Here is a 15,971-nt window from a genome sequence, read left to right as displayed (position 1 = left end):
CTGCGTAGCCACAGCGTAGATCCTCCCATAGCACGCTTTCCCGTTCAACCAGGTTTCGTTTTAACGTATGTTGATTGAAGGTTTTCTGAAGTACTTTTGAGCGTAATGAGGGACTGTTAAACTCGCCAGACAAGTCAGGTAAGTCTTAAATTCGACATTGTAGGGCGTGGTTTGTGGGGTTGATATGCAAATGTGGAAGAGGTGTGGCGCAGCGGCCAGGGCGGCTGACTCTGGATACCGGGGCTCACTGTTCGATCCCCAGCGCCGGCGGCAGGTTAGCCCAGCACCATGTGACTCTGGGCAATAGCGCGCTTAATCTTCCTTATGCCCCCCAGCGCCTTGATACCCTCAGGGGTAATTGATCGCCATTTACAAATACTGGTATTTCATTAATTTCAATAGTGAGCCTTGGTATAAGCATGATTATTAGTTCTGAAGAAAGCATACTTGCTGCGAGGGCGTTGAAAGAAAGCAAAACACATGCAGTGATGTAATGGGAACAGTTTGTCTAGAATAGAGCAGAGATCAAGTCACACAGGAAAGACCCAGACAGCAGTCATCAGTCAACTTACTCCATAGAATCTGCTGATCAGTTCCTCCTATCACATTCTGTTGTAGAACAGCCCCTTAAAGGCACCAGGATCTAGCACATTTCCTTTCCTACGAAAACGTAACTTACGCAAGCCCATACAATATGCTATCAGCAATCTATTATTTCTTTCTAGCAGGCTGCGAAAAATCCTAAAATGTTATCAGACATGCAGGTCTTGTGACTTGAATAATCTACTCTAACCAATTGTACGGGCTTAAACCGCCGACCCCCATAAACTGGTCTCAAATTGTGGGATCCTTGGCAAATACTTTTTTTCACAGCACATATGAGAGCACCTTCCAATATGTGAGTTCAACATATCTGCTCTACAAGCAAACCTCTTTTTTTGATTTAATAGACTAAACTTTTGCTCTGCATATAATATAAATCTAGCATGAACAAATGACCCCAGACTTACATTTTAGTTCACTAACAGCATTATGATCAGGGCGGGGGACAGGCCTGTTTCTCAGTTCATGTTTTAAAACTCACTTTTAATAAATATATTACTAAAGAATGCTGTGATAGTGCACTGTAATTTACAGACAGCACATTTTCCATTGACATGACCACAAACTTTCCCACTGACATTCATTTTTACGGATTAACCTATATAGTGTACAAACAATGTGTGGAAATCTGATTTTGGCAAATATTTATCATTTTCACATCACCAAATAAAGTGATCTGATTTGTTTTGATACTATTGAAATCTTTCAATAACTCTTCAGAATTACCAAAAAATGCTTTCCTAACTGCTGATATATTTTAAACTATATGTAGAGCTCATTTACAAGCTATTTAAATGTGTGTTAGAAAAAAACTAACATCCTACAGCCTTTTGTTTCACATTCCCTGTGCCTGAGCACTATTGTCTGACAGTTCACTTTGCAAAATCCTCTAACTTTACAGTTAGAGAAAGAAAAGTAAACATCAGTTTCCAAGATAAAATGAACAACAATTTGTAAGAAGACATAAGCTCACATTTGACCTCAGTCGTTTGAATGCACAACAAATGTGACTGGATAATACCAAGATTTAAAGGTATCCTTATTGCTCATTCAGTTTTTAATGATCAGAACACCTGTTTTTTTGCCTCTAAGCTCTAAAAATTGATCACCCTGATAAGATAAGACTTGCCATAACTAGCGGGCAAGTAGATTTTTTTAGGCCTGTCTAGGATGTTATAACAAACCGTGAAAGAGAGCCTGCTACCAACGTTCTAAATCGTGCGGTGGCCCTCACTCGCATGTGTCGGGGAAATCCTTTAGGGTTTTAAAAGAACCCTTGCCTAACACCAGTTAGTGGCATGCTTCAAACGTCATAGGGTTCCCATCCGAGATGCCTAATGCATCTGGGTGTGCTACGATGCCTGAGTTATAGCAGAGCATGTTTTTGGTTTTGCAGGGATCAAGAGGGTAAAATTACCTTAAGGTCTCCCACCACTTAAGGCAATTTTAATATTGGGAGCCTTAGGTAATATTAAAAACACAAATACATGTGATAAGAGATAATGATCTCCCACATCCTAGATCTACATTTTTCAGACATCTCAATAAGTGCCCACTGGCTCTGGGTACCTCAGGTTCATGGTGAACCTACAAGCCCTATATATCCCTGCAACCAGAAGTGTCTTGCTGACGTAACAGTATATTGCTTTAAAAAATCTGCCATAGTTAGAAGAAGTTACCAGTAAAAATGGAGGCACAAATGGCAATTTTTTTCAACTCAATTTCAATATTTTTTGTATTTCAACTGTTACTTTCTATAGGAAAACCTTGAAGGATCTACACAAATGACCCTCTGCTGAGTTCAGAATTGTATCTACTTTTCAGAAATGTAAAGCTTCCCGAGATTAATTATTGGTTTCACACTCAATTCTACCACTAACTGGAAGGAGGTTAAAAGCACAAAAAATAGGAAAAATATGCCATGTCCCAGTAAAATGCCAAAACTGTGTCGAACATTTAGGTTTTCTGGTGAAAGTCTGCCTGTTCCTTAAAGCTGGGAAGATGGTGATTTTTAGCACCACAAACCCTTCGTTGATACCATTTGCAGGGAAAAAAACTGTCACTTTCTTCCTCAGCACTTTTTCCTATTTTTCCCCAAAATGTAGCTGTTTTTCCCCTTATTTCTCTGTCCCCTCCAGGGGAATCCACACACCCCTGGAACCTTTAGAATCCTCAAGATGTTGGAAGAAAATGGATGCAAATTTGGCGTAGATACCTTATGTGGACAAAAAGTTATGGGGGCCTAAGCTCAAACTACCCCAAAATAGTCCAAAAAGTGCGTGACACAGGAGGTTGTAGGCCTGGCAGCGAAATGGTTAAGGTGAGAGGAGATTGGGTATGTATACTAGATCCCAATCATGTACCAAAGGGGTCAAGTACATTTAAAGAACCAGCTATTGTGGGTACGGTCCACTATCAGGATAAATGGGCATGAGTGGTTGAATCTGAGTAGGGTCCTGAAGGTGGACAAACCGGTGGGTGGTTCTCAGGAACAACAGGACAAGGGTCAGTGTTTACAATTTCAGTCCGATCTTTGTTATGACTTTACCAGAGGAAAGAGGGTGATAATAAAACTTTTGCGGTATTTACCTGAAGGGGCATTAAAGATGTTACATTTGAAGATGTCTCAAGTTAAGGAAATTAATAGAATTCTACAAATTCAGTTTGTCATATCACTTTGTGGTAGATGTGTGCAAATCAGTGGTGGCTACCCTGGAATGGGGGTGGTGAGGTGGGGGTGGATTGAAAAAAAAAAAAACTTACTTTCTCCGCCACACGCCTCTCCTCCATCCTCTAGCACCGGAAGCACTCAGGCTTCTGGACTCTCCCAGCAAGTCAGCGTCGTGATTGGTCTAAGCAGCCTGTTTTGCCGTTCAGGCAGTGCCTGGGAGGCTGGGCATGTTTTCCACAAGGCTGTGCAACACACCCCCGTGGAGAACATGCTAAGTGTGCATGATGGTTTGGCCAGCCTAAAAGGGCAGGCCAAACCGGCATGAACAATTCAAGGAGTTCAAACCACTCCTCACTGTGCTGTGGCTTCCCAGAGCTCGACCCCTTCCCGACTCTGAGTGCTGCATAGAAAAATAAAATGATAATGTCCTGTTATTAGTCAAATTATTTTTATTTTATGCACTGCTGAAATAGTAGTGGGGCGACGCTCCTCCATCTTAGCAGAGTAGCAACCACTGGTTTGTGTGTGTGTGTGTGTGTGTGTGTGTGTGTATAGTGGGCTTTCTAGGGCCCACTGGAGGGTTAAACAAAATGTTTTAATTGTGGCATCATACACGGAACCCACTGAAGGGAGAGAATCGGAATTATACTTACTTCAACTCCCAGCATGCATGAACCCTGTCACTCACTGAGAGGCCCACTGGAGGGCAATCATTACAAAAGCATGCAGGTGAGAGGAGAGGTTGTGTAATTATATCCGTGAACTGCTAGCAAGCCTTCGAGAAGGGAGCGTGTTGCTCTGAAACGCGTCAGGCAATCAGTCTACTTGGAAAGAAAATGCTGAGTTTTGAAAATTAAAGGTTTTGGATGAAGTATCTACTGCGAGTTCGTCTTCATATCAGGGCACATCATGGAAATATATATATATATATTCAGGTATTATTTATGTACTTTAGGTAAGCTCATGGGTGTTGTGTAAAATTTATTTTGCTATGGGTCATGTTCTATTGTTTAATTTATAGGTATAGCAAAGGAAGGGAGATGTTGTAGTAACCTATTGTAACGTTTACCTTTGGAAATGTTCATCCAAGTGGTTCATGGGAGGCTGTGCACATAAGTGTTTCATTTGAAATGTGAGAGTTCGCACCAGTTGCTTCTTGGTGATTTAAGAAGATCGATGAATAAAGTAACTCAGCCTCTAGCACAACTGGTGTTGTGTGATTATTGGGAAAAACACCTCTACAGTGATATACCCCTTATAAAATGTTGTGATGCATGTATTGCACTGCCTGATAATGTCTAATAATTAGAATAAACACTTCTAAGGGAGCCATACACATTCCCCTTATGGGCACCCAATGATTTCTTATACCATGAAATTTAATGCGGTTGGTTAATGTGATAATTCACCATAGAACCTGTTGTGTTTCTTTTTTTCCCATCACGTTTGGAATAGATTGCATGGCAGACATGTGGTGCGCTTGCTATGCCCTAATGATTCACCATGACAACAACTACAAAATAATCCTGTATAATGTCTTTCTCACCTTACACACTGCAGATTCTTTCAAAGAGTGATAATGAAGATCATAAGTCATGAACTATCTTACATGTATCACGTATCGTAATGTGCATGTAGACATCTATTAGAAGCTACGCATCGCTGATAAAGATATTTTTGGTCCTGAAGAAAGCCATTCTGACCCTGTGAGTGATAGAGATCAGGGTGTGTACAATATTCCCACTACCATGGATAGAGTAATCTCACAGTTACACGCACATGCATACATCATACGCTAGGGCCCATTTCACTAACATACGCTCAAATACTCCACCAGCAATAAAACCTGTGAAAGGAAAACACTCCTAAACACCCTGCATCTATATCGAGGTCGATAAGACCTGGTTTTTTGTGACTGTCCCTAAGCATAACCTATACAAAATATACAACAATAATCAATAATGCAAACTCAATAATTGACAAGAAAGAATATCCAACACCATGTTTAAAATTATATTGCTTTATCTAAAATTAGTCAAAGGAAATCAATCAGAGTAAATCATTTCTCATAGTTACCTATTCTAGCTAAATGTCAGAACGGGTCAGGACAAGTCTCTCGGTAAATGTCTCTCAAGACGAAGTCCCTTCAGCATCAATCCTCAGCAACGCAGATTCGATACGCAGCAAAGGCAAAATGGCAAGTGGCAAATGGGGTGGGGTGAACCCTCTCTAAGCTAACAGTTTTTATAATAAATTGAACAAAGGAAAGATACATAAAAAAGTTGTAATGTCCGCTGGACCGCTGAGCAGAGCGAGAAGGAAAGGATGTAACATTGCTACATTTGAGAATCTCCGCTCAGGAAAAGTACACATAGCAAAAACTACGGAACAGGAACCAAGAAAATAAAACATGTATCACAATTATCCTGCTTCTCCTCGGCCATCGAGCCACAGTTCAGAGTTTCCCTCTAAGGCTCCTTTGTTTCCCAAGGCTGCCAAGGACACTTTCACTTCTCTTGGAGAACTCCCAAAAACTGCTGCCATCCTCATGGAAAGTTTTCGACAAGGACCATGGTCAGTTAGCTTCAGGACCATTTCCAGCAGGGGTCTCCCTCGTCTCAGTTTTCAAATTATAATCACAGCCAGGCTCACTATTCAGCCATCTTTCCCAGGCCAACATAGGCCTCAATAGACCATCTTAATTAAAAGAGACAAAAACAACGTTACTACAGCATAGTGATTAAACAGTGTTAACCCCACTAATACCCTTATGTGTATGCATTTATCTAGCACTTGCAACATGGAAAAGCATTAATTCGAAAAGCGTTTTGTGCTAAAAAATAAACAGCACATAGCAACGTTTAAACATGAAAACGCATTTAACTCGCGTATTATTATCAGTCAGCACATTTAAGCACACTCACGTGTAACCCTCTCTTGTTAGGACAAACGGATTGATTAATATAAACACACTTGCACAAGACAAATAATTAATTATTCATTATTAATACTTTAGTACAACGAATAGACATGCCAGAGCTTCAAAAGCCCCAGAATTTTCAAACTGAAAACTCTGCTCCAGCAATCCCCCCTTTGGTGATTTTATCACCAAATAAACCCCAAAAAATATTAATGAAAATTTAGTCCCATTTTAGGAGAAATCGGAAATGTCTTTTCCCCTTTACACAACATTAAACACCAGTCACTCTTTCATCATCCCTTTTTGTCTCTAAGTAAACACTCTCCCTCAATTCTTCTAGTTCAATTTCTTGAGGTTCTCTTTTCAACCTTTTGTTTTTCTTTTCTTTATTCAATTTCTTCCTCCCTCCCCTGTTTTTACAACACACACACACCAATCTTATTATTAATAAAGCCACAATTATACAAGACAAGGGAAACAATATTCTACCTATAATAGTACTACCTATCTTTGCAATAAAATCCTTAACAGCTATCATTTTATTAGCTATTTTAGTCCACAAACTCTCAGCTTCAAGTGGTACTAATTCTTCATGCAAATCAGTAATATTTTTGATATAGACCTTTAGGTCACTGCTTTCATCTGGAATGTAAGTGCAACAATGTTGAACTTTCAGCATTCCACAGACTCCACCCTCCTTGGCCAATAGAATATCAAGGGCAAGTCGATTTTGCATAGACATGGCACGTACGGCACTTAATTCCGTATTCAACAAAAGAAACCCTCCAGCGGTATTTGTCGATAAGCGATCAACCACTGTGGACAGTTTCCGAATTCCATAAGCATTCAAAGAAATTCCCACTGCTGGAATCAAAACCCCAAAAATATCACCCACTATTTCAGACCAAGTTTCTCTCTTAAAACGCATTAGTAAGTTAACATCCTCTACATCTGTTACTTTATCTATATGAAAAATCTTTGGAAAAACTAGGCCCACATAACACGTGCCATACCAATGGTCAGGCAACTTGTAATAAGCCTTATTCCCACAAACATAATATACTCCTGGAAAAATTGTATCTTCTCCACCTCTGAAACCCCAACCTGTTGCAATGAAGTATGTATCATGGCACTCACTAGTCCCGACAAAATATGTATCATATTGGGATTTCCTTCTTGTAATACAAAGTTTACCCTTCTGTGGTGCATCTAGAGCTAAAGTTGGACTAGCCCCATTCTTCAATTCTTTTCCCATCTCAATGTCCCAAATTGTCTCACTCACTTTATATTTTCCTGCTTTCTCATGCATGTTCAATCTCCTTTCTTCTACCATATCCAGGAAAGCTTTCTCCTCTCCTTTCAAACTGCAAGTTAAATTATTCTTAAAAATGTAATCTAATGTTAATCCTTTTTCTTCAATAAAAATCTCACCAAAAGTGTTAGCTTCTTTAGCTGGATTCAGCTCTTTGTTCATTGGCAAGTGCCCAAAAATACTATCTCTGTTAGACATCTACTTTCCATAACAAATAAAAAACACTACTTAAAATACTACAGGAAATACCATATGTAGCTGGTAAATGATGATAAGTAACACCCTCTGAGACGGATGCAGGTAATTGCATACAGACGTAGCAATCCCTTACTTCCATTGTCTTCACATATTCATATAACAGTTTCGAAAAAACATTACTAGAAAAGTTATTAATTGACCTATCTTTGTGTGTGTAAGCATTACTAATTCTAATTGGAACTGCTTTTTGTGAATTCTTCTCTACATTTGTCACATTCTCTGTATGCATCTCAAACTCTACTTTAAAAGTAACTAATAAAACTAAAACACCCCATAGAAGCATTAATAATCCAGTACAGCAGCAGCACATCCTACACCACCTCTTAAGGAAGGCACATCTATTTCTATTATCCTCTATGTTAGCCATTTTAGTTTAGCCTCTACTACTCCACTACTGTTTGAACTTTTCAATTTCAATTCTTCAGCAATTCTTCAGGTTTCAGTTTATCCAAACGATTTCTCTGTTCACTTAATCCAAGTGAATCCTTCTTTATTCAGTTTGGATACTTGTCATTCTTCACTTTAATTTCTTCAACATCAAATTGTATCAGATCTCCAACATCAAAATCCTCAGTACTCAACTCTTCTCCAATGTCAGTCAAGAGTACTTTTAGAATTTCACCAGTATCTTCCTCAACCACTTCTCTCAAGATCTCTTCCGGATTATCTCGAGTCACTGCTTCTTCTTTTCCTCCTTCAGACAGTGCCACATAAGACCATTCCGGTGATCTGTACTTTTGGTTGGGTCTTCTTACTCTTTTTATTTCCACTGGTTCGTTTGACTCCTTTGATTCTTCTCCTTCAGCTTTTGAACTTTGACTCGAAACTTCATTCACTTGTTCAGCTTTCGATGTATTTGCTCTTATTATTCTGTATCTCAGCCTCTTAACTCTGTTGTTAGGCCAACGGTCTCCTCTTAACACCTTTTTCGGCTTTATTTCTTTATTACTTCTTTCTCCAATCCAAGTTCTCTTTCTCAGAACTCGACCCTCTGTTTGTTCATCTTCATCATCTGTTTCAAGTGCCTCTTGTTTCCGTTTTTCAGCAGCTCTCTTCTTTTCCACAGATTTTTTTCACCACTGTTTGAGACTTCCCTACTCCTGTCCCTCCTCGGGTCTCCGACACGCAATCTTCTTGCTGTCTACTTGTCCCTTCACCTAGCTCATCAAGAATGTTCCCTACACCTCCTCGGGGGTCTTCCGCAATCTGTCCCTCTCTATCTTTTTCTGACCCTACTTCTTCAAGTATAATCTCAAGTGGTTCTTCAATCTCCTCCTCTTCTGATTCAGGAGTAGTCTCTGTGTGATTTCTCTTTTCTTTTCTTTTTCCTTCACTGCTGTTTGAAACTTCAGGCTCTTTTACAGAATTTGATCTCTTCTCTGATACTCGCAGTGGTTCATTCGAAGCTCTTCCTACTTCTTTCCCCACTGATTCTGTATCTTCATCATCGCTGGAATCTGACTCTTCAAAATACTCTTTACCAGTCCCTTCTTTCGGGTTTGGAACTCTCAGAGTATGACTTGCATGTACCCAGTGCTTCACTCCAGCACACTTTACTGCAGTCGTCGTAGTCAGAATAACTTGTCTTGGCCTTCCCCACCTTGGAATCAAGCAATTTCTTCTTCTGTGAACTTTTATCCTCACCCAGTCTCCTGGACTCAGATCATGAGCTTGCTTCTTCTCAAGTGTGGTAGCTTCTTCTCCAACCTGGTGAAACACAGAATGAACTGCGTCAGCCAGGCCTTTACAGTAATCCAAAATCATGTCATCAGTTATTGTCACCAACTTATTGACAGGCACGAATGCATGGCGCATAGCACGTCCCATGATTATCTCGTGCGGGCTCAAACCAGTAGTTCTATCTGGAGTAGATCTCATTGTCATCAGAACTAGAGGCAAAACATCTGGCCATTTCATGCCAGTGGCTAAGCACATTTTTCCATTTCTATTCTTTATTGTGCCATTGATCTGCTCAACCACACCAGAAGCCTCTGGTCGGTATGCACAATGTAGCTTCTGCTGTATTTTCAATGCTTCACAAATCAAACCCATGAGCTCATTTTGAAAGTGTCCACCTCTATCAGACTCAACTGTTACTGGAAACCCGTACCTAGGAATCAACTCCCTTAACAGTAACTTTGCCACTGTTAATCCATCATTTCTTCTAGTCGGGTAAGCTTCCACCCACCTTGAAAACAAACAGACTACCACTAGAACATACCTCAGTCTGTTTACTTGGGGCATTTCAATGAAATCAATCTGCATTCTTGTAAAAGGACCTCCTTCTCTGCCTATTGTTCCCAGACTCACCACTGTCTTTTTCCCAGTGTTAAATTGCTGACAAACTAAACACCTCTGACAGATGCTTTCTGCAATTGTCCTGAACTTTGCATTGTACCAGGTTTGCTTGAACGACCTAACCATCGCGTCCCTCCCCAAATGTCCCTGGCCATGATACATCCTTGCCATTGACGACAAGATGGAGTTGGGCATCACTGGTCTGCCATCTCTGTAGACCCAAACATGGTCTGTTTCTCTTGGAACACATCCTGCCTTAATCCAATCTCTTTTCTCTTCCTCTCCTGCCTCATCTTGCAACTGTTTTACTTCATCCCAGGTCTCTAGGACATTACTAAACATCACAGAGAGAAAAGACATTTCCCCTTCTCTGTCCCTGTTGATGGACTGATTCGTCTTGGCACAGTATTGCGCAACATCGTTGGCATATCTGTTTCCGACCGTTATAAAATCCTCCCCTAGACCATGGGCAGCACATTTTACAACTGCTAACTCCTTAGGCAGCTGTATCGCCTCAAGCAATTTACCAATCATTTCTGCATTCTTTATTGGAGTTCCACTCGATGTCAAGAAACCTCTTTGTAGCCAAAGTTGGCCAAAATCATGCACCACTCCAAATCCATACTGACTATCAGTCAACACAGTCGTTCTCAAATCTTTCCCAATTTCGCAAGCTTTTGTTAATGCTATCAATTCAGCAACTTGCGCAGATTTCACCCCTTTCAAAGGTGATGCTTCCATGACCTCTGAAACTTTGCATACCGCATATGCTGCACATAGCACACCATCATCATTTCTCAGGCATGATCCATCCACAAACAACACATGATCACTCTCATTCAAGGGTAGATCTCTTATGTCTGGTCTTGGTTTTGTACAGTACTCAAGCACATCCAAACAGTCATGATCATCTTCCATTTTCACACCCACATTTTCAATGTCTGGCAAAAGCGTCGCTGGATTCACATTCACACATCTCTCGAGAGTCACATTTGATGCTCCCAGTATCACTTTTTCATATTTGGTCAATCGACTATGTGACATGTACTGAGTTCTGCTTCTTGTCAAAAGAATTGCCACATTGTGAGGTACGAATACCCTTACAGGATATCCCATTATGATTCCCTCACTTTGTTCCAGGCTCCTGCATGTTGCAGCCACAGATTTCAGACAACCTGGTAAACCCACAGCTACAGGGTCAAGTGTCGATGAGAAGTACGCAATAGGCCTTCTCAGTAATCCATGTTTCTGAATTAACACTGAAAGTGCACATCCATTTCTCTCACTGCAGTACAGCTCAAATTCTTTCTCATAGTCAGGCATACCCAAAGCTGGAGCCTCACACATTTTACTTTTGAGCTCTTCAAATGCTGCCATTTGTTCTGCATCTAGATCCAATGGATCCGTCATCTCACTTTTTGTCAGTTTAATCAGTGGCTTTGCTATCAGGGAAAAATTAATTATCCACTGACGACAATAACCCACCATACCCAGGAACATTCTCACTTATCTCTGGGTCTTTGGAGCTTTCATTTCTCTGATTATCTTGATCCTGTCAGTAGTCACTTTTCTCAGACCCTTTTCAATATTGTGTCCAAGATAATGAACCTCTTTCTTGCAAAATTGCAATTTGGCTGGAGATACCTTTAACCCTCCGTCTGCCAGATGATTCAGTAAAGCTATGGTATCTACTTCACAAGCTTCACGTGTCTTTGATGCCACCAGTAGGTCATCAATGTACTGCACTAGTACTGAACTCTCGGGCATGATCAAACTTTCCAACGATTTCTTCAATAACTGATTGAATATCGAAGGACTCTCCGTATACCCCTGTGGGATTCGACACCATGCTAAAATACGCTGGCCAAACCTAAATGCAAAAATCGGCTGGCTATCATGATGCAATGGAATTGAAAAGAACGCATGACACAAATCAATCACTGTATACCACTCAGCATCGTGTGGAATTTGATACAGGATCACTGATGGATTTGGCACAATGGGACAACATGCCACCACAATTTGATTAACTTTTCTCAAATCCTGTACGATCCTAAATTTCCCATTGGGCTTTTTTAGTCCCATTATCGGTGAATTACACGGACTACTTAGTAGTTCTCTCAGGACTCCTTGCTGAATCATTTTCTCAATTATAGGAGTTATCCCTTCAATTATTTCTGGTGTCATTTTGTATTGAGGAATGTTAGGATATGTGATTCCCTCTTTTACTGCAATTTTCACTGGATCTACATTATTCATCAATCCCACATCCTCTCCAGTAAAATCCCAAACTGTCCTCTTCACTGTGTCTCTCAGCTCTTGAGGCAAATCCTCCGGATTAAACACAGCAAATGCACCAATTAACTCACTTTCTCTATTTTCTAGAGTCACTCGGTACAAAGCATCTTCATCTGGTGTCTCAAAGGCTATTCCATCCGGTGTACAAAAAATTGTGCAGTTCATCTTGCACAACAAGTCCCTACCCAATAGGTTCACTGGACTCGTGTCACAGACAATGAATCTGTGCATGTCTGAAAATTTCCCTATCTGTACTCTTACAGGTTCAGTAAGACGTGTTTTGATTTGTGTATTGGCTACACCAACTACTTGGATTGCTTCATCCGAGAGAGGAAGATTTCTAACATCTGTTGACCTGACAGTTGATCTTGTCGCTCCTGTGTCTACCAAAAAAGTAACACTCTCCTCATTTATTTTCCCATCCACAAATGGTCCTGCCTGGTCTATTTCTAGAGTTGCACCAAGTATGCACTCTTCTTCCTCTCCTCGGCACCGTCAATAATCACCCTCAGACTCACTCCCTTCACTCTTTAACAAGTACTGCTGTACTTTGTTAGAACGTCTTGGTTTGTTTACCTGCTCATCATTGTAGAATCCTGAATCCTGATTATACTTTTGTAACCCTCTATTCTGCGGCAAGGGCGGTTTTGGCTCTTGACTCTGCTGTCTCACAACTTTCTGTTGTTGCTGCTGTTGATTATTTCCTTCGTTCTGGTTCTGCACCTGTTGATTTAAAGGTTTACTCTCATTACTCACTAATGGTGGATTAGGACACTCCGCTCTCCAATGCCCCAATTGGCCACAGTTGTGACAAGGAAACTTTTTCTTCGCTTCCTCAAGACTTCCTTTTCCTTTTCCTGCATATCTTGGTCTATTCCCTGCATTATTTCCTGGATTATTTGCCTGTTCCACTAACTGTGCTTCCTGTCTCTCCGCAACTTTCACTTGTGCCCACATTGCTTTCTCTTTCTGCTTTCTTTGTTTTGCTTCAATTTCATCACTGAAGTATTTTGCATGTCTCAGGATCTCATCTACTTTTTTACTCTGCCAATCCACTGTGTGCTCACGAATTCTCTCACCAATTTCAGGTCTAAGGCCATATACAAATCTGTATACAAAGTGACTCAAATCTTTGTCACCCAGGTGTTCATCTCCACTGAATTGTTTAAATGCCAGTATCAGCCTCTCGTAAAAAGCATGAACTGATTCTTTTGCTTCCTGTTGTGTTCGATCTATCTTTACCCAGTCTGTCTCTTTTGCAGGTACTTTACTCTTCAGGTATACCATCACCTGATCATACTTCCTCATTACCTCTGGATCTGGTGCCCCTGTTCTTGGGTCTCTTGGATATTCCTCAGTAGGCCAACTCACAACTATTTTACACTCAGTCCACAAGTCCGCTGGAACAATTATATCAAACAGACTATTCAGATCAACCCACAGCACTTTTGACAATTTCACAAACCTATCTACCTGCCTATACCACTCGACGGGCTTTTCTCTCAATCGAGGAAAATCATTCGTAAATGATAAAATATCCTGTCTGGTCCATGGAACATGTACATATCCTCCTCCAGGTATTTCTCTCATAGGATAATTATCCACTGGTTTCTCCTTTTCTCTCACTGGAAATGCTGAATAAGTTGTTCTATCTTCAGTTTCATCTCTTTTCTTGTACCACCTAACCTTCCACTTTTCAACATCACCCCATCTACGCAATAATGCTACCATTTCCTTAATCTGTCCTGTTCTACCAGTAGCATTCAAATTTTCAATGTCCTTCTCTGTAAAATCCATCCTGTAAGTTCTCTGTAAAGCCTTCACTTTATCAATATCAACTCCCTGTTCATTTGCTATTGCTCTTAGCCTGTCATGTGTATTCCTTGCTCTCCAGGTAACACTCTTACACATAAACATTAGTTCACCATCATGATGACTCTTCAGAATCTCTGTTGGAACTGTTCCTGTGACAAGCTCTTCTAGTTCTACACGTAACGTAGCTACATCAATTACTTGTGAATCTTTATCTTTTTTCTGTAGAACCTTCATCCAATCATTCAAATCATCAACTGTTATTTCAGCAGTTTTTCTCACTGGAACCACTCTCTTTTGCGGTTCTAAAATTGGCATCCCTGAACAACTAGCTTCACTAGCATCCAATATTTCACTACATGTGTCATGTCTTGATTGTCTCTGATCATTTCTTTCTGCTCTTTTGCCTGAATCTCCTGAAGGACCAACTGAATTTGTCAGATTATTCCCAACATATGGAATCACCAGTCCATTCTCACCTGCTCTCTGTTTGTCAAACACAGGCATAACTGGACCTATTGTTACAGGCACTGTAACAGCTTCTAGATTCTTCGTTAACTCCCTAATTTTCTCAGTCAACTCTGTTGTAGTTCTGGCTAATTGTCTGGCATTCTTATCAAGGTAATGATCACTTCTTACCTCAGGTGTCTCATTTTCTGTCTCACTAACACAAACTGTATCTCTTATCGGAGAAACAACTGGTGTACTTTTGTCCGGTTCTGGTCTATATGGAGGTGGTCTTTTGTAAATCATGTCATTCAAGACCTCATCCTCATCCTCATATTCATTAACTCCATATTTTCTTATTTCTGACTCAGGAACCCTTTCTGCTCCTCCTTCAACTGTTCTCATCGGATATAATCCCTCTGACATACTAACATCTCGCCACCTTTTCATTCGATCATGATGAGTTTCACGATCATGTCTCCTCCCAAACATGTACCTATAGTACCCCCCAGATCTTTGTTTCTCTCTCTCATGTACTTCCTCTTCCCATTCCACTAAAGCCTCGAACTGTGTAGGTCTCGGCTTCGGGTCAAGACATAGCATCTTTTCCCGTAAATTTCTCAACACGGCCAGATTAAATGAACCATGTTCCGGAAATGCTAGAACACCATCTTCTTTAGTATACCTAACCCAATTCTCCAACCATATACAGGTATGAAACCCATGTCTCGCAGCCATGAAGGATGCAGGTGTTTTCGGTGGAGGTAACAACTCGCCCTCTCTTGTTTTAACATCTTTATCCTTGCTAAACCACTTTTTAACTTTTCCCAAAAATTTTTTTTTCTTCTTCTCTTCTTGGTAATACATTTTAGCGCTTACGAAGAACTCTCTACTCTTTCCGTATTATAAATATACAATACGAATTTTCAACCAATAGCAGCGCGACTCACACTAACGCACCAATCCTGGAACGTTTACGTCACCAAATAACTCTTCCAATCCTTGCGCGGCTCACACTAACGCACCAATCCCAGCGCGAGCACTATTCTGATCTATCATCCAATCAGAGCGCGGTCTTTCTGACGTCAACAGTCGCTGCAGTTTGTCTCTTGTCTTCTGTCACTCGTCTACCCCTCCTTTACAAAATCTTTTCAGTAGACTTCGTGTCAAAATTTCTACAAAATCTATTAGTTACAACATAAAAACATCTCCATTGTCTGCTTCGCTAACCACAGAATAGTGAAAAAGAGTCTATTTCATAAGAAACCTTTCATTGACACAGTAGCACTTCTTCTACTCTGCCCTACTAACATACATTCATCAACTGTTTCCTCTAGGACTTGTCCAAAGAG

The 15,971-nt window shown here is 40.5% G+C and overlaps 1 protein-coding gene across 1 annotated transcript in view; it reads left to right on the top strand.

Moving 5' to 3' along the window:
• Positions 1 to 4: 4 nt before the first annotated feature.
• PUS3 (pseudouridine synthase 3) overlaps positions 5 to 15,971 on the top strand; it is a 42,622-nt gene continuing 26,655 nt past the window's right edge. Inside the window, exon 1 of the mRNA XM_085618427.1 lies at positions 5 to 138. The gene's annotated coding sequence lies outside the window, so the exon portion shown is untranslated. The remainder of the gene's footprint in view (positions 139 to 15,971) is intronic.

Source organism: Triturus cristatus, chromosome 7 (assembly GCF_964204655.1).
Source record: "Triturus cristatus chromosome 7, aTriCri1.1, whole genome shotgun sequence".
Classification (NCBI taxonomy): Eukaryota; Metazoa; Chordata; class Amphibia; order Caudata; family Salamandridae; genus Triturus; species Triturus cristatus.
This window is presented reverse-complemented; position numbering and strand designations above follow the sequence as displayed.